The sequence below is a fragment of the Phyllobates terribilis genome, unplaced genomic scaffold (assembly GCF_046119375.1).
Source record: "Phyllobates terribilis strain yellow unplaced genomic scaffold, ASM4611937v1 Scaffold_2__4_contigs__length_985480577, whole genome shotgun sequence".
NCBI classification, from domain to species: Eukaryota; Metazoa; Chordata; class Amphibia; order Anura; family Dendrobatidae; genus Phyllobates; species Phyllobates terribilis.
In genome coordinates this window covers 803646892-803673157 of record NW_027362762.1, presented here as the reverse complement: position 1 = coordinate 803673157, position 26266 = coordinate 803646892, and positions in this window count along the sequence as shown.

Below are 26266 nucleotides of genomic sequence, written 5' to 3'. Positions count from 1 at the left end.
AAGAACACAGGGACAGTTCTTGTTAAGGCCAGAAGTGGCAGGCCAAGAAAAACATCAGAAAGGCAGAGAAGAAGAATGGTGAGATCAGTCAAGGACAATCCTCAGACCACCTCCAGAGAGCTGCAGCATCAACTTTCTGCAGATGGTGTCACTGTGCATCGGTCAACTATACAACGCACTTTGCACAAGGAGAAGCTGTATGGGAGAGTGATGCAAAAGAAGCCGTTTCTGCAAGCACGCCACAAACAGAGTCGGCTGAGGTATGCAAAAGCACATTTGGAGAAGCCAATTTCTTTTTGGAAGAAGGTCCTGTGGACTGATGAAACCAAGATTGAGTTGTTTGGTCATACAAAAAGGCGTTATGCATGGCGGCAAAAAAACAGCATTCCAAGAAAAACACTTGCTACACACAGTAAAATTTGGTGGAGGTTCCATCATGCTTTGGGGCTGTGTGGCCAATGCCGGCACTGGGAATCTTGTTAAAGTTGAGGGACGCATGGATTCCACTCAGTATCAGCAGATTCTTGACAATAATGTTCAAGAATCAGTGATAAAGTTGAAGTTACGCAGGGGATGGATCTTTCAGCAAGACAATGATCCAAAACACTGCTCCAAATCTACTCAGGCATTCATGCAGAGGAACAATTACAATGTTCTGGAATGGCCATCCCAGTCCCCAGACCTGAATATCATTGAACATCTGTGGGATCATTTGAAGAGGGCTGTCCATGCTCGGCGACCATCAAATTTAACTGAATTGGAATTGTTTTGTAAAGAGGAATGGTCAAATATACCTTCATCCAGGATCCAGGAACTCATTAAAAGCTACAGGAAGCGACTAGAGGCTGTTATTTTTGCAAAAGGAGGATCTACTAAATATTAATGTCACTTTTCTGGCGAGGTGCCCATACTTATGCACCTGTCAAATTTTGTTTGAATGCAGATTGCACATTTTCTGTTAGTACAATAAACCTCATTTCAAGGCAGAAACATTACTGTGTCCAACAGTTATTACATATATCAAACTGAAATAGCTGTTGCAAAAACACCAATTTTTATAAAACATTAAGATTAAGATTAATAGGGGTGCCCAAACTTTTTCATATGACTGTATGTTTGCTATATTTTTTTTTCAAAAAAATTATATATTTTTGGACATACTGCATTGTGGAAAAAAAATGCTCAATGAAATGTGTATAAATGAATTATGGTGAGCCCAGAAATAGCTGGGAACATTCATCAGAAAGGAAAAGGGAAGATGAAGACAGTTGCTGATGAAGAGTGTATAGAATCCACTCCAGCACAGCCTGAAGTTTATGTACTTTGATAGGCATAAGGACAATCTATAGTGATAGGGTCAAAGAAAAGTGCCATAGATTAGGTTTGTGACATGTTTCGCAATTATAGGTGTCATAAAGGTTTGGCCCAATGTAATTACATAATGGGTAATGCTGTAGCACTGTCGATTGAAGCCTTCTATTAACTAAACCAGACATAAATAATATTCAATGCAATTAAATTTTGCTAATAAGGAAAAAAATTCATTTACAAACAAGATTTTAATAATTAGTAGTTGTTTATAAATTTTAAAGAATATTTCTTAAAATAGGTTCATCGAAACCTTAAAACAAATTAGAACTTTCTGTTAATCGATATATTTGAAATGGGACTGTTGTGTGTTACAAAATAAAATATAGTACTTTTATTTATTAATAATGAGAATAAATTCAATTCTTGTGGTTACAAGATTGATGGTGATTCCCTGTAAATATTAGATTAGTGAACAGTTTTAACAATGAGAAGTATTCACCATAATATATTAATTTGTATAGGTACAAGAACAATTGCAGAAGCATTTAAGTCACAAAAAACTTTACATTACCTACAGTCATGGCTGAAAGTGTTGACACCCTTGAAATTGTTACAGAAAATTAAGAATTTCTCCCAGAAAATTATTGCAATTACACATGTTTTGTTATAGACATGTTTATTTCCTTTGTGTATATTGGAACAACACAAAATAACAGAAAAAAAGGCAAATTGGACATCATTTCACACAAAACCTACAAAATGGGCAGCACAAAATTGTTGGCACCATCTACTTAATATTTGGTTGCACACCCTTTGGAATAAATAACTACAATCAATCAGGCAACAGAAAAAAATATTTGCCTGATATTATAAATGCACACAGATCAGCCCGCCTGATCTAATAGTATTGGCATCACTAATAGGCTGTAAGGCAGACAATGTGCATCACACCCACCTGTGTGACTGATGCCCTATGTAAACCTCATCTGGGTGCTTTTTAATACTAGGCAACTACCCCCTCCATGAATGGTAGATTTGGGAGTGGTTGATTCATCAGTATTGTGCACCTGTGCAGCCTCCACCTATATCATAGCGGCGCTCTGCATCCTGTTAGTGCATTGGTAGTGTGACCTGGTGTTGGTAAGTAAGGCTGCTTTTTTCTCTGATATATTTTTTTTAATGTATGTCCCTGTTCGGTGACGTATAACTGGACATCCCCTGTATGGAAGTTTCAGCTATTTTTCATTTGTAACAATAAATAGCTGCTTAGTATTTTTGGCCCACTTCTGAACGGTATAAACCATAATTTTGTTTGTCTGGTCTCTTTTTTCATCCAGCAGAAGAGAAGCTGATGACAGAACAAACCCAAAGGGATCGGTTTTGTGTTTGGTGTCATCACTTGTGACACTGAATATCTCCTGGGTAGAGATGAGCGGTGTTCGACTCGAACTGTTCGCCAATCTCAAATTCGAGCTGTTTTGGGCGGTGTTCGAGCCGTTTGGCGAACACGAACAATTAAAAAAAAAATCGGCTGTTCGAGGTTATGTTCGATAACTGTTCGTGCACCAAAGTCATAACTGGATTTTTTCTCAGTAATGCTGAAAATGAATGTTAATACGCAGTTTGAGTGTGCAGCGGGGCGGGGGGAGGGGCAGGGGATGGATCTCTGCATAAATAATGAAGATCTCCATTTTTTTTTCTCTTTCCCGCATTTACAGTGGGGAGGTGCAATCTGTCAGCCTATCAGCAGCGCACACACAGAGCGAATTGCTTTTTTTCACACAAGCAAGGGCATGTGTCATTGGCAGTGTATGTCACATGTCCTTGCCCTATAAGACCCAGCCATTTTCCCCGTCGCCACTGTTTAATCACTGCTGCAGCTGCGTGTTAGACGGCACCGCTGTTGCTGTGTGCGCTATACATTGTTAATTTCAAGCCAATTTTCGCACAAATCTACAGATAGCTTGGGAGTAGAGAATAGTTGTAATTGCAGTCCTTTTCAGGGCTAGGTTATATCAGTTAATATCACTTTTATCAGGCAGGTCTGTGCTCTTAAATAGATAGGTTGGGAGTAAAGACTAATTGTAATTGCAGTACTTTTGAGGACTAGGTTACATCAGTTCCTATCACTTTTTGCCAGGCAGGTCGGTTTTAGTGCTGTGCAAGTTTTTTTCACAGCATTTGGCTAAATCTAGCAAAGCAAATCCTTTTTGGCCTCTTGCAGTGTGTGTTAGTCAGTGGAGTAGCCTATCTGTGTTGCAAGCTACACCACCTGTGTATAGAATACCAATTTTTTTACTGCACCTAGTGAAGTAAAACCTTTTGGGCATAGCATCATTCTATTAGTCCATCTATACTAACCTCCACCAGGTTGCAAATTCAATATAATTTTTTTCTGCATCTAGCTCTGAAAAAATATTTCGGCTTGTAGCAGTGTGTGGGACTTGTTCTATTAGTCCATCTATACTAACCTCCACCATGTTGCAAATTCAATATAATTTTTTTCTGCATCTAGCTCTGAAAAAATATTTCGGCTTGTAGCACTGTGTGGGACTTGTTCTATTAGTTCATCTATACTAACCTCCACCAGGTTGCAAATTCAATATAATTTTTATCTGCATCTAGCTCTGAAAAAATATTTGGGCTTAGGCTTGTAGCAGTGTGTGGGACTTGTTCTATTAGTCCATCTATACTAGCCTTCACCAGATTGCAAATTCAAAATAATTTTTATCTGCATCTAGCTCTGAAAAAATATTTCGGCTTGTAGCAGTGTGTGGGACATGTTCTATTAGTCCATCTATACTAACCTCCACCAGGTTGCAAATTCAATATAATTTTTTTCTGCATCTAGTTCTGAAAAAATATTTTGGCTTTTAGCAGTGTGTGGGACTTGTTCTATTAGTCCACCTATACTAACCTCCACCTGGTTGCAAATTGAATATAATTTTATTCTGCATCTAGCTCTGAAAAAATATTTTGGCTTGTAGCAGTGTGTGGAACTTGTTCTATTAGTCCATCTATACTAACCTCCACCAGGTTGCAAATTCAATATAATTTTTTTCTGCATCTAGCTCTGAAAACATATTTTGGCTTGTAGCAGTGTGTGGGACTTGTTCTATTTGTCCATCTATTCTAACCTCCACCAGGTTGCAATTCAATATAATTTTTATCTGCATCTAGCTCTGAAAAAAAATTTGGGCTTCGGCTTGTAGCAGTGTGTGGGACTTGTTCTATTAGTCGATCTATACTAACCTCCACAAGGTTGCAAATTCAACATCATTTTTTTCTGCATCTAGCTCTGAAAAAATATTTGGGCTTGTAGCAGTGTGTGGGACTTGTTCTATTAGTCCATCTATACTAACCTCCACCAGGTTGCAAATTCAAAATAATTTTTATCTGCATCTAACCCAGCCAATACATTTGGGCTAATACCACAGTTTGGCCACTCAGCTCTGCTCGGTTCCCATCCATTGTTTTTTGTGCAAACAACTCCAGAGTTGTGAATTAGTTAACCACCAAAATGAGTGGAAAAAGGCCTGCTGCTTGTGGAAAGGGGAATAGGCGTGTTGGGAAGGGAAAAAAAGGTTGTGTCCGTGGGGTAGGTGTTAAAGCAACAGTAACATCTGCAGAAGAAAGACCATCTTCCAGCCAAACTAAGATGTCTACTTCTTTTAGCGGAAAATGTGATAAGATCCCTTTCTTACGGCAACGCCAATCGCTACAAATTCCAGATGAGGCACAAAAACAGCAGGTGCTTCAACGGATATCAAGTGCTCCTTTTAGTGAGCTCTCCTCCACCTCAACTTCAACATCACAAATACTCCAGTCCTCAGAGGTGTCACCCCAATCGCACTTGCTTCATCACAGCTCCCAAGTCTCCAGCTGCCCGTCTGAGTATGGGGTAGAACAGATGGTTAAGTCTGCAGAGCTGTTTACTCATACTATAGCCTGGGAATCAGAGGTTAGCTCCACAGCATCTGTGAATCCAGACAAGGAAATGATCTGCACTGATGCCCAGAATCTTTATAAGTCGGATCCAGGACCAGACGCAGAAGGTTCTGACCATAATGTCGACCCAAGTTCCCAAACTGTAACTCCTGTTGGTGGAGACAATGAGGAAGACATTGATGAGACTCAAATACCTGATTGGAGCGACAAATTTAGTTTTTTGTCAGGGCAAGAAGAGGTTGACTCTGAGGACGACGGGTGTGATAACACACAAGGTGATGATGACGAGGTTGGAAATCCCACTTACTGTCAACCCACAGTCAGCCAGTCAATGAGGTCAGCAGAGGAGGTGGAGGAGGATGCTAGTAACGACGAGGTCAGGTTGCGTCTTCCTGGACAGAGATGTAGTACTGGAAGCACAACACAACACAACTCTGCCTCTGACCACAAGTCGTGGTGGCTCTTCTGGTCGCATGGGTGCTAAGCCTTGCATAGACTGGGCATTTTTTCAGATCGATAAAGATGACCCAACTCGTGTTATCTGTAACATTTGTCAGCAAAATCTAAGTAGAGGCCAAAAAATACATAGTTTTTACCCGCAACAGCCAGCGTGATTGGCCGGTCATCATTTTCTTTGGAGGTGGAAACACCAGCTGGTGTTCAGCGCTGTCCGACATCGATAGCATCACCTTTGGATCAAGGCAACCTAACATGTCTGGCTGCATCTTCCTCACAGACCGGCAGTTTGCCGGGGACAGCCTTCTCAACCCCGTCTAAGCACAATAGCCAGTCCTCGGTCCCTCAGATGTGGACAAGTAAAAGACCATTTCCTCCTAGCCATGAGAAAGCTAAGAGGTTGAATTTCACCATCTGCAAGCTCTTGGATACAGAAATGCTGCCTTTCCGCCTGGTGAACACAGAGGATTTTCGAGACCTTATGTGCATCGCAGTGCCCCAGTACCAGATGCCCAGTCGGCACTACTTCTCAAAGAAAGGTGTGCCTGCGCTCCACCAGCATGTCGCACACAACATCACCACTTCTTTGAGAAACTCTGTGTGTGACAGGGTGCATTTCACCACAGACAATTGGACAAGTAGGCATGGACAGGGGCGTTACATGTCGCTGACTGGGCACTGGGTAACTATGGTGACAGCAGGACAAGGGGCTGCTGTCCAAGTCTTGCCGTCCCCATGAGTTGCGCATCAATCCTCTTTATCTTAAAGTTCCTCCACTGCTTCTGCCTCCTCAACCTCCTCTTAGTCCTTCACCTGCACCCAAAGCCTGTCTGGTCATGTCACAAGCTTTCTAACTGCGCAGAAGGGATCCTGCACACCTCCTTAATATGCTGGCCGGAGGGCTCAACGTCATCAGGCAGTTTTTACTTTGAAATGTCTGGGAAATGTGAGTCACACAGCTGAGGAGTTGTGGTCAGCTCTGTAGAACCAGATTCTTGAATGGTTGTCTCCACTGGACCTGAAACCAGGGAAGGCCGTGTGCGACAATGCTGCAAACCTGGGTGCGGCACTTCGCCGGGACAATGTCACACACATGCCTTGTATGTCTCACGTGTTGAACCTGGTTGTCCAGCAATTTTTAGCCCACTATCCTGGACTAGATGGCCTTCTGCAGAGGGCACGGTCGCTGTGTGCTCACTTCCGCCAATCGCATCCCGCAGCTCAGCGACTTACATATCTACAGAAGTCGTTGGGCCTGCCACTTCACCGGCTAAAATGCGATGTGCCTACCCGGTGAATTCAACTCTGCACATGTTGCAGCGACTGTGGCAGCACCGACAAGCCCTGGTGCAATACGTTCTGACGTATAGCCTGGGCCAACGAGATCCAGATGTGGGGCAAATCACGATGGAGGAGTGGTCTCAGATCAGGGTCTTATGCACCCTTCTGCACAGTTTTGAAATGGCGACGAAGATGTTTAGTGCTGATGATGCCATTATCAGAATGACTATTCCGGTGATTTACATGCTGGAGCACATGTTAAACAGAATTCGGAGTCAGGTGGTGGCACAAGAGGAGGTGGAGGAAGTAGAGGAGGAGGAGTTGTATGCGGAAGGGCTAACATCTGCAAGGTCCAGACGGTCGGCAGCACCAAGGCGGCAGGCATGTGAGGGTGGGGGAGATGGTTTTACCAGGGCGCATGGTAGCAGCCAAACTAGTGAGGAAGGTGCAGGAGTCCAGGAAGAAGTGGAGGACGAACTGATGGAAGACTCATCAGATGAGGGAGACCTTGATCACATTTCTGTTGTGCGAGGTTGGGGGGGGGGGGGAAGAGGAAGGAAGCATGATTGCTACCTCGCCACCAACACAACAGGGACTTGGTGCTCCTTGAAGCGCAAGACACATGAGTGCCTTCTTGCTGCACTACCTGCAACATGTCCCTCGAATTGTGAGAATTAGAAATAACCATGACTACTGGGTTGCCACACTGTTAGATCCCCGGTACAAAAGTAAATTTGCAGAAATTATTCCTGCCATAGAAAGAGATGCATGCATGCAGGAGTATCAGCAGAAACTGTTGCAGAATCTTACATGTGCTTTTCCACAAAACACTAGTGGTGCACGTAGTGAATCTCACAGTTCCAACTTGCCTATCGTGGGACCATCAAGTGTTCAGCACTCAAAACGTAACAGAAACACAGTATCTGCTGGTAACATCAATTTTGCGGAATCATTTCACCACTTTTTTAGCCCATCCTTTTTAATGCCACAGGAGACAAGAAGTCTGACACATAGTCAATGCCTAGAGACGATGGTACAGGAGTATCTCCAAGTAAACATTGAAGCCATGACTGTGTCACTGGACCCTTGCTCTTTTTGGGCTTCCAATCTGGATAAATGGCTGAAGCTTGCCACTTACGCCTTGGAGATCTTGTCATGCCCCGCAGCCAGCGTTCTGTCTGAACGTGTGTTCAGCGCTGCTGGTGGTGTGCTGACAGATAAGCGCACGCGGCTCTCCACTGATAATGTAGACAGACTCACGTTCATAAAGATGAACAAATCATGGATCCGAAACGACTTTTCTACCCCTGTGTCATCCTGGGGAGAGTAAAAGCTTGATGATTTGTTAAAATCACCTCACCAACTGTTTTAAGCTTTCAAATTACTAATCATGCTTATCTGTATCTTGACTGGAAAATAATTTGGGCCTTGTAGCAGTGTGCAGTACTAATTCTATTAGGCCATCTATACTAAACTCCATCAGATTTAAAATTACTAATCATGTTTATCTGTATCTTGGCTGGAAAATAATTTGGGCCTTGTAGCAGTTTGCAGTACTGATTCTATTAGGCCATCTATACTAAGCTCTACCAGCTTTCAAATTAATAATAATTTTTAGCTGCATCTAGCCCGGTAAATAATTTTGGGGCTCCTAGATGCGCAAGACACATGAGTGCCATTTTGCTGCACTACCTGCAACATGACCCTCAGATTGTCAGAATTCGAAATAATCCTGACTACTGGGTTGCCACACTCTTAGATCCCCCACACTCTTCGATCCACCTTTTCATTTTAATAAAGACCAAAAAAATGGTCATTTTTGAAATTATAAGCATTAGCAGGTTATTAGAAACTGAAATCAAACAGTTTTCAACTCAAAACTTTATTCTAGGTGATGTTACATTTGCACATTGGACCCCTTGTTCAAAAGGAGCTTCTGAACTCTCTCGTCCATTGAATTTGTCAGGTTTTGGATGGTTTCTGCTTTAATTGTTTTGCATGAGGACAGAATACCCTCCCAGAGCTGTTGCTTAGATGTGAGCTGCCTTCTGCCATCATAGACATTCCTTTTGATGATGCTCCAGAGGTTCTCAATGGGGTAGAGGTCAGGGGAGCATGGGGGTCACACCATAAGTTTGTCCCCTTTTATGCCCATATCAGCCAGAGATGCAGATGTGTTATGTGCAGCATGAGATGGTGCATTATCATGCATAAAAATGATCTTGCTGCGGAATACACGCTTCTTCTTCTTGAACCATGGCAGGAAGTGCTGTTTGAGAAACTCCACATACATTATGGAGTTCATCTTTACCCCTTCAGGGATCCTAAAGGGGCCGACAATCTCTCTCCCCATGATTCCAGCCCAAAACATTACTCCACCTCCTCCTTGTTGGCTCCGTAGCCGTGTTTGCATGGGGTGTCCATCAACCAGCCAACCTCCACTCCATCCATCTGGACCATCGAGCGTTGCACGGCACTCATCGGTGAACAAAACAGTTTTGAAGTCAGTCTTCATGTATTGTTTGGCCCACAGGATCCATTTCTGCTTGAGTGCAGTGGATAGAGGAGGTCGACAGGATGGCTTACGCACAGCTGCAAACCTCTGAAGGAACCTGCATCTTGTTGTTCGGGGGACGTTGGAGGCACCAGCAGCTTCAAAAACTTGTCTGCTGCTATGACAAGGCTTTTTTGCCGCTGCTCTTTTAACCTGATGTAATTGCCTGTAGGAAAGAGTCCTCAATTTTCTCTTATCAGCACGCACACGTGTGTTCTGTGAATCAGCTACATACTTCTTGATTGTGCGATGATCAGGATGAAGTGTCTTGGCAATGTTGATTGTAGTCAAGCCTTGACCTAAACACTCCAGAATTTGTTGCTTCTCAGTAGCCAACACATCCTTTTTCTTTCCCATTTTAGCAGAAAATGTAGGCTGCTTAATAATGTGGGACAGCCTTAAGTAGTCTTGCCTTTCATTGGACACACCTGCCAAACTAATTAGCACAGGTGTCTGCAATTGCTTACAGTGATATAAAGAGCCCTGACACACATCACCATCAATGAGTTTAACTGACAAACAAAAAAATTCTTACCTTATCACTCCTAAACACTTTTTGCATAATAATTTGGAACACAGTGTACATGTGCTTTTCCACAAAACACCAGTGGTTCACGTAGTGAATCTTACAGTTCTAACTTGCCAACTGTGGTCTCTATGGAGTTGTTCAATAAAGGGCCCAAAATTAAGATAACATAGACGGGAGAGGTCTCTATGAATACGAATTCCTAAGTATTTGATACCCTGTGAGGGCCAGGCAAAGGGAAAGTTGGACTGGATGGAATCCTGTATGGATTTGGGGAGGGAGACATCGAGGGCCTCAGACTTCGCTGCATTGATTTTAAAATTTGACCATGTAACAAAGTGATCTATTTCATCCATAACAGCAGGGATGGATATATGTGATTGAGTGATATATACTAGGACATCATCAGCAAATGCAGAGCACTTGTACTCGGTGCCTCCCACCTCAATCCACCTAATATTGGGGTTATGGCGAATTGATGAGAGCAGTTGCTCCGTCACTAGGATGTATAAGAGAGGGGACAGAGGACATCCCTGCCTTGTCCCATTGGTGATTATGAAAGGTGATGAAAATGTTCCATTTATCTTCAGCCTAGGTGACGTATTGCGATACAGGGCCGTGATTTGTGCTATAAAAGGGTCCCCTAGACCCCTACCCCAAGCTTTTAAGAGAATAATATATGGCATGCCAGGAGACTCTATGGAATGCTTTCTCAGCATCCAATGAGAATATCTAATTACAAATTTTTAACTGCATCTAGCCCAGGAAATACTTTGTGCCTAGTAGCAGTGTCTGCTAGTCAGCGGATTATCCCAGCTGTTAAGCAAGCTACACCACCTGTAGTATGGACACTTAATTTTTTCAAAAGAAATGGTTCCGGCCCCCGGGACACTCAGTGAAGAGCATCGGGGAGGCACCCCAAGGCACAGCTGCTGGGACTGGCGGTAGGACGCCTTGCGGTGGACCGCCAAGCTCGATTCTTATAAAAGCTTTTTAACTGCAGCAGCTTTAGTGGACGCTACTGGAGCTGGAATTACCGCGGCTGCTGGCATGAGACTTGCCCTTCAATAGATCCTTGTAAAAGGATTTAAAGTGTACTCATTCAAATTAGAGAGACAATTTAAATTAAAAAGATTAGACCTGCCTCCACCGCAGGGGGGCTCGCTCGACCCACCAGCGGACAGGCACCAGTATTGGGAGAGGGGGGCTGGCCGTCAGGGTCCACCGCGGCTCTGGCACAAACCCGGCGACACGGAGGTCGCACGGGCAGGAACGGACCGGCCGTGTCGGCTTCGCACTTTTTTGGTTTTAGAAGGGCATGACATGCCTATATCTGTGTCTCCCTCTCCTTTTACTCCTCCACCTCTTTTCTTTTCGCATGACTATATGTACTTGTCACTTTTCCATGTGTTAGTTGTGTCTTCTGAGCAGTTTGTCAGCTTTTGGACACCTTTGAAGGTGTTTTCTATGTGTTTCTATGTGTTTTTTCTTGCCTGCCATGGGTTTAAACGGTGTTCGACGAACAGTTCGACGAACAGTTCAGCGAACATACGGGTGTTCGACGAACCGAACCGAACTCGAACACTATGGGGGTCGCTCAACACTACTCCTGGGAGCAAATAGAGAAATGTTGCACACAGTACACCTGTCTTCTTGTGGACACAAGACAAGTGCACAATTTTCCAATAGTGCTATCTGGCTCAAACAAATTGAGGTCTATTCAGACACAAATTTTAAGTGTTTTTATTAGTGACGAGCGAACGTGCTCGCCACTGCTCGGTACTCGCCTGAGCATCTCACTGCTCGAGATTCTCGGCGCTCTGTGAGTATTTCCTGGTTGCTCGGGCGGGAAATCGGGTCCCCTCTCAGCATGTTTGGTGCTCTTTAGAGAGCCAATGAACATGCAGGGATTGCCTGCCACACTGTAATGCCGTAGCTATGTTGGTTGTGGAACTACAGTGATTGGCTGGCCGCACAGCATTATCAGGTGTATATAAGACCGGGCGCCGCCATGCTCGTCACAGTCTACCCCTGAATCAGGCAGAGTAGGGAGAGCTGCTGCTGCATAAGGGAGAGATTTGCTTGTATAGAGTTAGTATGGGTATTCCACAACATATATCTATAATATCCATCTGAACTAACAGTCCTTCTGAGGACTAATCCAGCTGCATATAATCAGTGGTGATAGCAGTAATTAGGCAGGCAGGCAGTGTATGTGGCAGACTGCAGTGCATATAGCAAGAGGGTCTATTGAACATCCTGTTAGTGTAGATATTCCACAATGTATATATATATATATATATATAAATACATATATATATATATACAGTACAGACCAAAAGTTTGGACACACCTTCTCATTTAAAGATTTTTCTGTATTTTCATGACTATGAAAATTGTACATTCTCACTGAAGGCATGAAAGCTGTGAATTAACACATGTGGAATTATATACTTAACAAAAAAGTGTGAAACAACTGAAAATATGTCTTATATTCTAGGTTCTTCAAAGTAGCCACCTTTTGCTTTGATGACTGCTTTGCACATTCTTGGCATTCTCTTGATGAGCTTCAAGAGGTAGTCACCGGAAATGGTCTTCCAACAATCTTGAAGGAGTTCCCAGAGATGCTTAGCACTTGTTGGCCCATTAGCCTTCACTCTGCGGTCCAGCTCACCCCAAACCATCTCGATTGAGTTCACGTCTGGTGATTGTGGAGGCCAGGTCATCTGGCGTAGCACCCCATCACTCTCCTTCTTGGTCAAATAGCCCTTACACAGCCTGGAGGTGTGTTTGGGGTCATTGTCCTGTTGAAAAATAAATGATGGTCCAACTAAACGCAAAATTTTGAATAAATCCCCAACAGTGTTACCAGCAAAGCACCCCCACACCATCACACCTCCTCCTCCATGCTTCACGGTGGGAACCAGGCATGTAGAGTCCATCCGTTCACCTTTTCTGCGTCGCACAAGGACACGGTGGTTGGAACCAAAGATCTCAAATTTGGACTCATCAGACAAAAGCACAGATTTCCACTGGTTTGATGTCCATTCCTTGTGTTCTTTAGCCCAAACAAGTCTCTTCTGCTTGTTGCCTGTCCTTAGCAGTGGTTTCCTAGCAGCTATTTTACCATGAAGGCCTGCTGCACAAAGTCTCCTCTTCAGAGTTGTTGTAGAGATGTGTCTGCTGCTAGAACTCTGTGTGGTATTGACCTGGTCTAAAATCTGAGCTGCTGTTAACTTGCGATTTCTGAGGCTGGTGACTCGGATAAACTTATCCTCAGAAGCAGAGGTGACTCTTGGTCTTCCTTTCCTGGGGCGGTCCTCATGTGAGCCAGTTTCTTTGTAGCCCTTGATAGTTTTTGCAACTGCACTTGGGGACACTTTCAAACTTTGCCCAATTTTTCGGACTGACTGACCTTCATTTCTTAAAGTAATGATGGCCACTCGTTTTTCTTTACTTAGCTGCTTTTTTCTTGCCATAATACAAATTCTAACAGTCTATTCAGTAGGACTATCAGCTGTGTATCCACCTGACTTCTGCACAAAACAACTGATGGTCCCAACCTCATTTATAAGGCAAAAAATCCCACTTATTAAACCTGATAGGGCACACCTGTGAAGTGAAAACCATTTCCGGTGACTACCTCTTGAAGCTCATCAAGAGAAAGCCAAGAGTGTGCAAAGCAGTCATCAAAGCAAAAGGTGGCTACTTTGAAGAACCTAGAATATAAGATATATTTTCAATTGTTTCACACTTTTTTGTTAAGTATATTGTGTTAATTCATAGTTTTGATGCTGTAACGGGTCTGGGAGGTGGAACCTCTGAGCTACTATACAAAGGGGCAGTCCTTGTAAGGAAGCGGGTGGCTCCCAGGGAAAGCGGGCAGGCAGTCACTTCAAGTGACAGGGATAGTCTCTGGGAAGAAGGGCAGGAGGTCACGGCGAGTGATGTGGACAGTCTCTTGACAGGCGGGTGGTCACGGCAAGTGACAGCAGGGTAAGAGTCTCTCGACAGGCAGGTGGTCACGGCAAGTGACAGCAGGATAAGAGTCTCTGGACAGGCAGGTGGTCACGGCAAGTGACAGCAGGGTAAGAGTCTCTGGACAGGCTGGCAGGCAGGCAGGTATCAGGCAGGTATCTGGCAGGTGCTTCCTGGTCTGCGGGCGGACCGATCCATAGACAGACTGACAGGTGCTGGTAAGCAGACTGTCGGACCGCAGGATTGCAAGCAGGTAGACAGCACTGGAAAACAAGCTGGCAATGGGACCTGAGGGCTGAAGCAGATTTGAAAGGCTTTGCAACAACATTGCTCGGGCACCTCCATTTTGGAGGAGGTGCCTTATATATGGTGAGATCCTCCGGCCATTGGCCGGGGACTCCTTAGGACGGCGCGCGGGTCCCCTTTAAGAGAGAGGGAGCGCGCGCGCGCCCTAAGCACAGTGACCGGGAAGCAGCGCGCGCTGCCAGCAGAGCGGGAGGAGGACGCCGGGCACGGAGCGGAGAGGTGAGGGGAACGGCGTCCCTGCCTAGCAGGAGGCAGGGACGCCGGCGCTACAGATGCCTTTAGTGTGAATGTACAATTTTCAAAGTCATGAAAATACAGAAAAATCTTTAAATTTGAAGGTGTGTCCAAACTTTTGGTCTGTACCGTATATATCAGAGCTAGGCAGACAGGCAGTGTATGTGGCTGATTGCAGCATATAATACATCACAAGAGGCTCCATTCCAGTTCTGTCTGCTGCTTTTGTTACAGATATTTCTACAAATAGCCCCATTATTATTATTATTATTTGGTTAAAAAGCAATCCAGAGAACACAGTTTTTCTGCTCCATTTGCTTGTTGCCACAGCAGAATACAGCAAGATTCTTTCCATATTACAGCGATAAAAATCCATAAATATGTAGTGAACGTGGAAAATATTGGCCTTCATTTAAATTTTGCAGTGTGTCAGTGAAGTTATTGACACCAGGTCGCTGTGAAAAATAGTAATCTACAGACCAGCTATTTAAAACTGTGGTTTTCAGTCACACGTATCACATATAAGTGTGCTCCAAATTCAGGCATTTCAGGCCTTCATTTATATTTTGTTGCAGTGTGTCAGTGAAGTTATTGACACGAGGTCGCTGTGAAAAATAGTAATATACTGGCCAGCTATTTAAAACTCTGGTTTTCCATCACACGTATCACATATCACTGCGGTTCAAATCCAGCCATTCGTAGTGAACGTGGAAAATATTGTCCTCCATTTAAAATGGGCAAGATGCGTGGCAAGGGATGGGGAAGTGGACGTGATGGTGATGATGGTGAATGCAGAGGACGAGGCCAAGGCTGTGAGCAAGCTGAAATTGTGTCACAACAAACACCCACATCTTCTCACTTGACCTTCCTGCCCCAATTAATAGGGGACCGCAGAACACCACTATTGAACACATAGAGGTGTGAAAAGATTATTGGTTGGATAGCAGATAATACTTTCAGTCACTTAGCCACCACCACCCTGTCTTCCACACGGTCAAGTCTCAGTAGTCTGGACTGAATTTTCCTCACCCTGATCCTCCTTCCTCCCACCATGCCGCGGGCCCAGAGACAACTGATCCCACACTTGGACACTCCGAAGAGCTGTTCACTTTTCCATTTATAGATTCGGGCCTCTTGCCCGGTCCACTTGAAGTGGGGCAAGAGGAGATTCCATGTAGCGATGCCCAAATATTTGAGCAGCCACTGTCACATGAAGGCGACGGTGGGAAACTGTCACAAGAGGTGGATGATGATGAGACACAATTGCCAGAAAGTCAGGAGCAGGACCAGGGTGCGGAAATGGAAGATGAGGTGGTGGACGATGAAGTCACTGACCTAACCTGGCAAGGTGACATGCAGAGTGAGAACAGCAGCACACAAGGAGAGGGAGGCATAGCACCACAACAGGCAAGAACAAGCAGTGTGGTGGCCACAGACAGAAGGCGGGCAACTGTTCCCCATAACATCGACATGATGGAAGTTGCCAGTACAACTGTTAGGCCTTCCCGAGTTTGGTTGTTTTTCAAAGACTATGCCGATAACCCCAAAAAGGCCATTTGCACCACCTGCCAGGCCAGAATCAGCAGGGGTTGCAAAACTAGCAGCCTGTCCACCACCAGCATGATCAGGCACATGGCAGAAAAGCACCCGACTAAGTGGGCTGAACCCCAGTTTCCAGCAACAGTGTCTGCGGGTGACACCACTGCTTGTTCCGCTGTTGTGCATGCACGCTAATCCTCTGTCCAGGGCGCATGCTAAGGTGCCTCCTGCCCTGTACCTGTCATTGAACACTCTCAATTAGCACCATCAGCAAGCCCGTTCAAGTCCTTGTTCCAGCGCAGCGTTCAGTTGTCCATACCCCAGTCCTTGGAACGCAAGCGCAAATACGCAGCTAACGCACCACAAGCCACACTACTAAATTCACACATTTCGCAAACGCTTGCGCTCGAAATGTTGCCTTTTTGGTTCGTGGAGACGGAAGCTTTCCGCAACCTGATGGTAGCGGCAGTCCCTCAGTACTCGGTCCCCAGCATCCACTATTTCTCCTAGTGTTCCATCCCCGCATTACACAAGCATGTGTCCCGCAACATTAGCTGTTTCTTCAACAACTCAGTTACTGAGAAAGTCTACCTAACCATGGACATGTGGACAACTGCTTGTGGGCAGGGACGGTACATCTCGCTAACGGCACACTGGGTTAACATAGTGGAAGCCGGGACCCAGCAGGACCTTGGGATGGAACACGTCCACCCGATGCCTAGGATTGAGGGCCCTGGGTCAATCAGGTTTGCCCCGACATTCTACAGCTCCTGCACCTCCTCCTCCTCTTCAGCCTCCATCTACAAAACAACCACATCAGTCGCAAACTGCAAGCACTGCAGCACTGCCTCGGCCAAGCGGCAATAGGCTGTGCTGAAGCTAATATGCTTAGGTGACAAACCATGCTGAAGAGTTGTGGACGGCTCTGAAAGAGCAGGCAGATCTGTGGCTGACACCGCGGAACCTACAGCCAGGCATGGCCATGTGTGACAATGGCCGGAACCTGGTGGCGGCTCTGACGCGAGGCAAGCTCACACACGTACCATGCCTACCCATGTGCTTAACCTCGTGGTTCAGCGGTTCCTCAAAACGTACCTGGATCTGTCGGAACTGCTTGTCAAAGTACGCCACCTGTGTGCCCATTTTAGAAAGTCAGCTACAGCTTCCGTCGCTCTTGCCGTGCTTCAGCAGCGTTTGTAGCTTCCGTCTCACCGACAGGTGTGTGATGTCCCCACGCGTTGGAACTCTACATTGCAGATGTTGTGAGCAGAAGAGGGCTGTTGTTGACTACATGCATCAACAAGGCTGTCGTTATTCAGGTCAGACTCCACACATAAAAAAGGAGTTGACATGGATGTCAGACATATGTAAAATCCTCCAAAACTTAGAGTACTCCATCAAGATGGTGAGTGGCGATGATGCCATAATTAGCGTCACCATCCCACTTCTCTGTCTTCTTCACCATCCTACTTCTCTGTCTTCTGAATCTCTCTCTGCTCTTAATTAAAGAGGATGCATTGCAGATGGAGCACGATGAGATGGAGCAAGGAACCATACAGGGTGATTACACACAGCCCAGTCTCATCTCATCCCAACATGGATTGGGTGACAATGAGGAAGAGGAGGAGGAGGAGGAAGAACAGGAGCTAGTTTCCTGCACTATAAACGGTACTACCTGCACAACTGCCATGCTGTTATGCACACGCCCGGACTGACTGGCGTGTGCGGGTGTTGTGGTTCCACTGGACCATGGACCGGAGAGTGCCTGGAGGGGCGTGACTAAGTATCTGGCCGATCCGACCAAGGTGGCACGACGGCATACGACGCCAGTGCACCAGGGAGAAACCGGGCAGAGGGACCAGGTGCTACTCCAGGTCAAACTCCGGACACGGGGGTTGACCCACACTGGGATTACTGGAACAGGCAGGTTAGGCTGGCACAGACTGGTGGATGTAAGCAAACACGGCAGGTATGCAGATGGGTGGATACAGGCGAGTATGCAGGCAGGGAGGTACTGGCCGAAAGGACGGGCTGGAGCACAGAGAGGTTAAGACCCAGTACAGACTGGGTCACAGAACCGCAGATGCGGTAGACAACCACAGCAGAGAGGGAACGCCCGAAGCGATGGGCAAGAACAGAGCAGGATGGGGCTGCAGGAGCAGCGAGCACAAGCAGGGCAGGACAGGACTGCCGGAGCAGCGGGCAGAAGCAGGGCAGGGCGGAAACCGCAGAAGCAGTAAGCAAGATAAGAGCAGAGCAGAAACCGCAGGAGCGGCAAGCAAGGCAGGAGCAGAGCGGACACCGCAGAGCGGTAAACAAGGCAGGAGCAGAGCAGAAACCGCAAGAGCGGTAAGCTAAGCAGGAGCAGAGTGGACACCGCAGAGCGGTAAACAAGGCAGGAGCAGAGCAGAAACCGCAAGAGCGGCAAGCTAAGCTGGAGCAGAGCGGACACCGCAGAGCGGTAAACAAGGCAGGAGCAGAGCAGAAACCGCAAGAGCGGCAAGCTAAGCAGGAGCAGAGCGGACACCGCAGAGCGGTAAACAAGGCAGGAGCAGAGCAGAAACCGCAAGAGCGGCAAGCTAAGCAGGAGCAGAGCGGACACCGCAGAGCGGTAAACAAGGCAGGAGCAGAGCAGAAACCGCAAGAGCGGCAAGCTAAGCAGGAGCAGAGCGGACACCGCAGAGCGGTAAACAAGGCAAGGGGATAGGACTCTGTTCACAAAGAACAGACGGAGAAGGAAAGGCAGAACCAGAAGCACGCACAGTACTTACATAGAAGTAGCGAGCGTACACTAAATTCACAACAGAGGTACAGAGACGACGAGAAGGAATTTAGGAGCGGGTTCAGACTCTGCAGAAAGACGCAGAAAACAGACATAGAGGGAAAAGGGAGACAAGGTTAAAGTAGAAACGAGGCACAGACAACAGGGAACAGAGGAACGGAAACAGAGACAGCAAGACAGGAACACAAACAGGACTCTGTTCAGACGGGAACAGATACCGCAAGGCAGGAACACAAACAGGACTCTGTTCAGACGGGAACAGATACCGCAAGGCAGGAACACAAACAGGACTCTGTTCAGACGGGAACAGATACCGCAAGGCAGGAACACAAACAGGACTCTGTTCAGACGGGAACAGATACCGCAAGGCAGGAACACAAACAGGACTCTGTTCAGACGGGAACAGATACCGCAAGGCAGGGACACAAACAGGACTCTGTTCAGACGGGAACAGATACCGCAAGGCAGAGACACAAACAGGACTCTGTTCAGACGGGAACAGATACCGCAAGGCACAGACAGGCAGATCTAGGAATACGGCCCCTAGAAGGCGAAAGAACAGGCAAGAAGCGTGTTCACAAGAACAGACCACAGTTCAGAAACAGAACTGGAAAACAGGCAGGAAAACAGGATAGGACCTGGCATGTCAGAGACAAAAAGCCAACTGACAAGAAACAATGCTCAGGCGCCATCTTGAGGAAGAAGATGGTATAAATACCCAAAGATGGACAGCAATAGGCTGAAGGTGCAACAGGGGCGTGTCCGCAGCAGATACAAGAAACAGGAAGTTCAGCGGGCGTCGCCCTATGCAGCCAAAACAGACAAACAGACAGCAAGGAGGGAAGCCAGAGAGACATTCTGGACAGGAGATCAAGTGCGCGCTCTTGCACAGTGGGAGATGGACCACTATGCAAGGACGCCGCCAGGTATGTTACAGTACCCCCCCCTTACGCCCCCTCTTCTTCAGGCCTGCCAGAATCTTCCGCAGGGAATTCGAGGGCCAATTCTTCACTTCGAAGAGATCACTTCCACTGTCCACCGGAAAAACTGGTCTCCTCTGGGTAGCTAGGATGCTACCTCCCATCCAGCCACCCTTAGCAACAGACGAAACGGGTGGAGTACCAGGAACAGCACACAAGGAAGTCTCTCTCCACATATTTTCAGGTGGCACCCCAGAGGGTACAGGAGACAACTGGAAGTCCTCCACCGGGTTGGAGGGGGACAGAGACTTGGGGGTAATCTCTGCTTCAAGGTACATCTTGTCAAGCTCACAGGAAGAAATAGACGGGTTATCAGGTACATAATGAGGAAAAGTCACTGTCTCTTTGTTATCTGGTGGTACCCCGGAGGATTCAGGAAACAACTGGAGGTCCTCCGCCGGGTCAGAAGAGTGCCGAGGCTCAGAGAAAACATCTGCTTCAGAGTACACTAGGTCGGACTCACTGGACGAAGCAGGCGAGGTATCGGGTACCGAGTATAGGAAAGTCTCTGTCCATTCACCACCAGGTGGCACCCCGAAGGGTTCTGGAGACAACTGGCGGTCCTCCGCCTGGTCAGAGGGGTGTAGAGACTCACGGGTAACCTCTGCTTCAGAGTACACTAGGTCGGACTCACTGGACGAAGCAAGCGAGGTATCAGATCCAGGACATAGGAAAGTCTCTGTCCATTCACCACCAGGTGGCACCCCGAAGGGTTCTGGAGACAACTGGAGGTCCTCCGCCTGGTCAGAGGGGTGTAGAGACTCGGGAGTAACCACTGCTTCGGAGTACACTAGGTTGAACTCAGTGGACGAAGCGAGCGAGGTATCAGGTACAGAGTATAGGAGAGCCTCTGTCCTTTCGCTACCAGGTAGCACCCCGAAGGGTTCTGGAGACAACTGGAGGTCCTCCGCCTGGTCGGAGGGGTGTAGAGACTCGGGAGTAACCTCTGCTTCGGAGTACACTAGGTTGGACTCACTGGACGAAGCGAGCGAGGTATCAGGTACAGAGTATAGGAGAGTCTCTGTCCTTTCGCTACCAGGTAGCACCCCGAAGGGTTCAGGAGACAACTGGAGGTCCTCCGCCTGGTCGGAGGGGTGTAGAGACTCGGGGGTAACTACCACTTTGGGGTACCCATTGTCAGGCTCACAGGACGAAGCGGACAAAGTATCGAGTACCGGGTGTAGAGAAGTCTCTCTCCATTTGTCATCGAGTGGTATCCCGGAGGATTCAGGAGGCAACAGGGGGTCCTCCGCCAGGTAGTAGAGGTGCACAGACTCTGAGGTAACCACAGCTTTGGAGCATCCTTGGACATGCACACCGGTTAAAGTGGGTGAAGCATCTGATGCCGGGTGCAGGAAGTTCTCCTGTGTGGAGTCTGGATGGGCAGAAGTCTCTTCGGGCAGGAGAACTGGTGCACTACCCAAGCACATTACCCGTTGGGGCTTCTCCGGGATACAGGGAGATGAAGCTTCAGTAGGGACTTCAAGGTTGGGGTCAGGAGGTCTCAGAGAGGACAGACCCTGGCGTGACGGCTTGCCTCTACGTCTAGCACGTCTGGACTGCCTCTTGAGGTTGGGAGAAGTATTCCGGAAAGCGTAGTCACCCTGTGAGGATTCTGGGTGGGCAGTAGTCTCATTGGGCTGGAGGACTATTGCGCTACCCACACACATTACCCATTGGGGCTGCTCCGGGATATTAGGAAGTGAAGCTTCAGCAGGAGCCTCCGGGTTAGGATCATCGAAGACCATTAGAAAGGCCACCAGGAAGGCCATTAGGTCCAGGAGGATCGGATCCTGTGTTTCATATAGGGGGTTGATCCATTCCAAGGCATCACCCGCCAGGTAAGACATAATGAATGCCACCTTAACCCGATCGGTGGGAAAACATAGAGGGTAGAACTTGAAGTGTAGCATGCATTGCTCCACAAATGCACGACTTTGTCTTGGATCCCCATAATAACGTAGCGGATCCGCAGGAACGAGAGCAGATAGATCCATCTGGACGGGTGCGTAATTCGCCTGGAACTCAGCTAAAGGAAAAAAAAAATTTATTTATTTATTTTAATGCATGTATTCACTGGAAAATTTCTCAGAGAGCGAAGGCCGTGGGGCTCAACGGGAACCATGGCCTGAGCATGCTGTTATGCACACGCCCGGACTGACTGGCGTGTGCGGGTGTTGTGGTTCCACTGGACCATGGACCGGAGAGTGCCTGGAGGGGCGTGACTAAGTATCTGGCCGATCCGACCAAGGTGGCACGACGGCATACGACGCCAGTGCACCAGGGAGAAACCGGGCAGAGGGACCAGGTGCTACTCCAGGTCAAACTCCGGACACGGGGGTTGACCCACACTGGGATTACTGGAACAGGCAGGTTAGGCTGGCACAGACTGGTAGATGTAAGCAAACACGGCAGGTATGCAGATGGGTGGATACAGGCGAGTATGCAGGCAGGGAGGTACTGGCCGAAAGGACGGGCTGGAGCACAGAGAGGTTAAGACCCAGTACAGACTGGGTCACAGAACCGCAGATGCGGTAGACAACCACAGCAGAGAGGGAACGCCCGAAGCGATGGGCAAGAACAGAGCAGGACGGGGCTGCAGGAGCAGCGAGCACAAGCAGGGCAGGACAGGACTGCCGGAGCAGCGGGCAGAAGCAGGGCAGGGCGGAAACCGCAGAAGCAGTAAGCAAGATAAGAGCAGAGCAGAAACCGCAGGAGCGGCAAGCAAGGCAGGAGCAGAGCGGACACCGCAGAGCGGTAAACAAGGCAGGAGCAGAGCAGAAACCGCAAGAGCGGTAAGCTAAGCAGGAGCAGAGTGGACACCGCAGAGCGGTAAACAAGGCAGGAGCAGAGCAGAAACCGCAAGAGCGGCAAGCTAAGCTGGAGGAGAGCGGACACCGCAGAGCGGTAAACAAGGCAGGAGCAGAGCAGAAACCGCAAGAGCGGCAAGCTAAGCAGGAGCAGAGCGGACACCGCAGAGCGGTAAACAAGGCAGGAGCAGAGCAGAAACCGCAAGAGCGGCAAGCTAAGCAGGAGCAGAGCGGACACCGCAGAGCGGTAAACAAGGCAAGGGGATAGGACTCTGTTCACAAAGAACAGACGGAGAAGGAAAGGCAGAACCAGAAGCACGCACAGTACTTACATAGAAGTAGCGAGCGTACACTAAATTCACAACAGAGGTACAGAGACGACGAGAAGGAATTTAGGAGCGGGTTCAGACTCTGCAGAAAGACGCAGAAAACAGACATAGAGGGAAAAGGGAGACAAGGTTAAAGTAGAAACGAGGCACAGACAACAGGGAACAGAGGAACGGGAACAGAGACAGCAAGGCAGGAACACAAACAGGACTCTGTTCAGACGGGAACAGATACCGCAAGGCAGGAACACAAACAGGACTCTGTTCAGACGGGAACAGATACCGCAAGGCAGGAACACAAACAGGACTCTGTTCAGACGGGAACAGATACCGCAAGGCAGGAACACAAACAGGACTCTGTTCAGACGGGAACAGATACCGCAAGGCAGGAACACAAACAGGACTCTGTTCAGACGGGAACAGATACCGCAAGGCAGGGACACAAACAGGACTCTGTTCAGACGGGAACAGATACCGCAAGGCAGAGACACAAACAGGACTCTGTTCAGACGGGAACAGATACCGCAAGGCACAGACAGGCAGATCTAGGAATACGGCCCCTAGAAGGCGAAAGAACAGGCAAGAAGCGTGTTCACAAGAACAGACCACAGTTCAGAAACAGAACTGGAAAACAGGCAGGAAAACAGGATAGGACCTGGCATGTCAGAGACAAAAAGCCAACTGACAAGAAACAATGCTCAGGCGCCATCTTGAGGAAGAAGGTGGTATAAATACCCAAAGATGGACAGCAATAGGCTGAAGGTGCAACAGGGGCGTGTCCGCAGCAGGTACAAGAAACAGGAAGTTCAGCGGGCGTCGCCCTATGCAGCCAAAACAGACAAACAGACAGCAAGGAGGGAAGCCAGAGAGACATTCTGGACAGGAGATCAAGTGCGCGCTCTTGCACAGTGGGAGATGGACCACTATGCAAGGACGCCGCCAGGTATGTTACACATACCATCTGTTCAGTGTGGATAACCTGAGAATAGGGAGGAGGAGGAAGAGGATGAGGAGGAAGAGGAGGAGGATAAGGAGGAGAGCATGGTCAGTCGTCCTCTTGGTGAGGACATGGAAGACTTGTCTCTTTGCAGTCTGGCAAACATGGCTGAGTTTATGTTACGCTGCCTTTTCCATGACCCTCCCGTTGTCCAAATTTTGGGTGACAGTCATTACTGGTTGGTGATGCTTCTACACCTATGCTACAGAGAGAACATTATGTCTCTTATTTCTTTGCAGGACAAGCCTAATAAAATGGGGCAGTTTGACAAGGCCCTTGTTGCGGAATTAGAGAAAAAAATCCCATCTGAAAACACTGGCGGCAGAGGTCACAGTTAGTTGGACAACCAAGGAGCACAGGCGAGAGAGCCACAATTGCAATCCAGCAGAGGCAGGGGAACACTGTCAAAGTTCTGGGACAGTTTTCTAAGACCCTCCAATCACACAGGCCCTGAGGCGGGGGGTACTCTTACAAGGGTGCAAATTTTCGCAAGATGGTGAGGGAGTACCATGCCGACCGTACCAATGTCCTCCTTGATTCCTCTGTGCCTTATAATTATTGGGTATCCAATCTGGACACGTGGCATGAACTGGCTCTCTATGACTTGGAGCTCCTGGACTGCCCTGCCACTTGCATTGTGTCAGAGCGGGTTTTTAGTGCCGCCGGAGGAATTAAAATCTATAGGCGCATTTGCCTGTCAACTAAAAATGCTGACAGGCTGACTCTTATAAAAATGAACAAGGGCTGGATTGGGCCAGACTTCTCAACACCACCGAATGATAGCAGCATAACATAAACTCAAATGCAGTGTCTTTTTTTGGGGAGGTCTAACTCTATTGCCATGCACTTCTGTCTTCACACCCAGATATGGGTATACGCTTCCTGATTTTGTCTATTTTCTCTTGGCCTCCTCCTTCTCCACATCCTCATCCTCCACCACTATATCACAACCATATGTACCATATCAACATATCTACGTCTCTTGCAAGGTGCATTGGAGTTCCTCCAAATTTTTGGCAGCCATTGCTTCACTGCATAGGCAAACACTATGGGAGACCCACTTCCTAATAATGGAAACATTGCTTTTAGGAGGCTCTCTGACCTTTACATCTCTTGCAAGGGGCATTGGAGTGCCTCCAAATTTTTGGCAGCCCTTGCTGTCACTGCATACGCAATAATAGTATAGGAGACCCACTCATTAATAATGGGACCAACAAAGCATAGTCGGTGATGGCTCTCTAACAATAGCGAGGGGCGACTGCTGGCCCTTTAAGAATAGTAAGAGCCGCTTGATGGCCCTATAAAAATAGGTTTGTGACTTTCAGAGTCCCTCCATCATAAATGAAACAGGATGTGTCTGATAATGTGTCACACACCACATGGCCAGGTTGTAAAATGTTAAAATGACATTTCCTGGTGAATGCATTTGTCTTGAAAAATAACGTTAAAAAAAAAAAACAGTAGGGTCTTTCTTTAGTATAAAAACCAGAGTCGCCAATGTAACCTCAATGTAATCACATTGTTTAGCTCCTGCACCTCCTCCTCCAGTTCGGCCTCCATCTCCGAAAGACCACATCAGTTACAAGCTGAAAACACTGCAGCACTGCCTTGGCCAAGGGGGAACAGACTGTGCTAAAGATAACATGCTTAATGCTTAGGTGACAAACCGCCCAACGCTGCAGAGTTGTTGAAAGCTGTAACACAGCAGCCTGATCTGTGGCTCTCACCGCTGAACATACAGCCAAGCATGGTCATGTGTGACAATGGGCAGAAGCTGGTTACGGAGAAATGACAGCCGGAGTAGATACGGTTTCCCAAAGTCAGTCCTTTCACCAAGCTAAAATATATGGCTGTGGTGAAATACAACTTCCCGACAAGCTGTCGACTGGCTCAGTACCATCACTGGCCACATGCACTTGACCACGTGTTTGTGGTTAGGTGGCCCTTCCCAGTAAGTGCGCTGGGGAGGGCACGGGTAATGTTGTGGGACTCGTGCTTTTTGGAAGGCGGAGATGACACCAGGACAAATAACGGCTGCTGGGGACCGAGTATGAACACTGGGCCACCGCTGCCATGACGTTGTGAAATGCTTTTGCCTCCACGAGCCTAAAAGGCCCCATTTCAAGTGCAAGCAGGTGCCCAGAAATCTGTCAGTATACTATTTCGGCCTGTGGGTTGGTGGGTGTTTGGCTGCATACTTGCGCTTGGATTCCAAGTAACAGAAAGCTAAGCAGATGG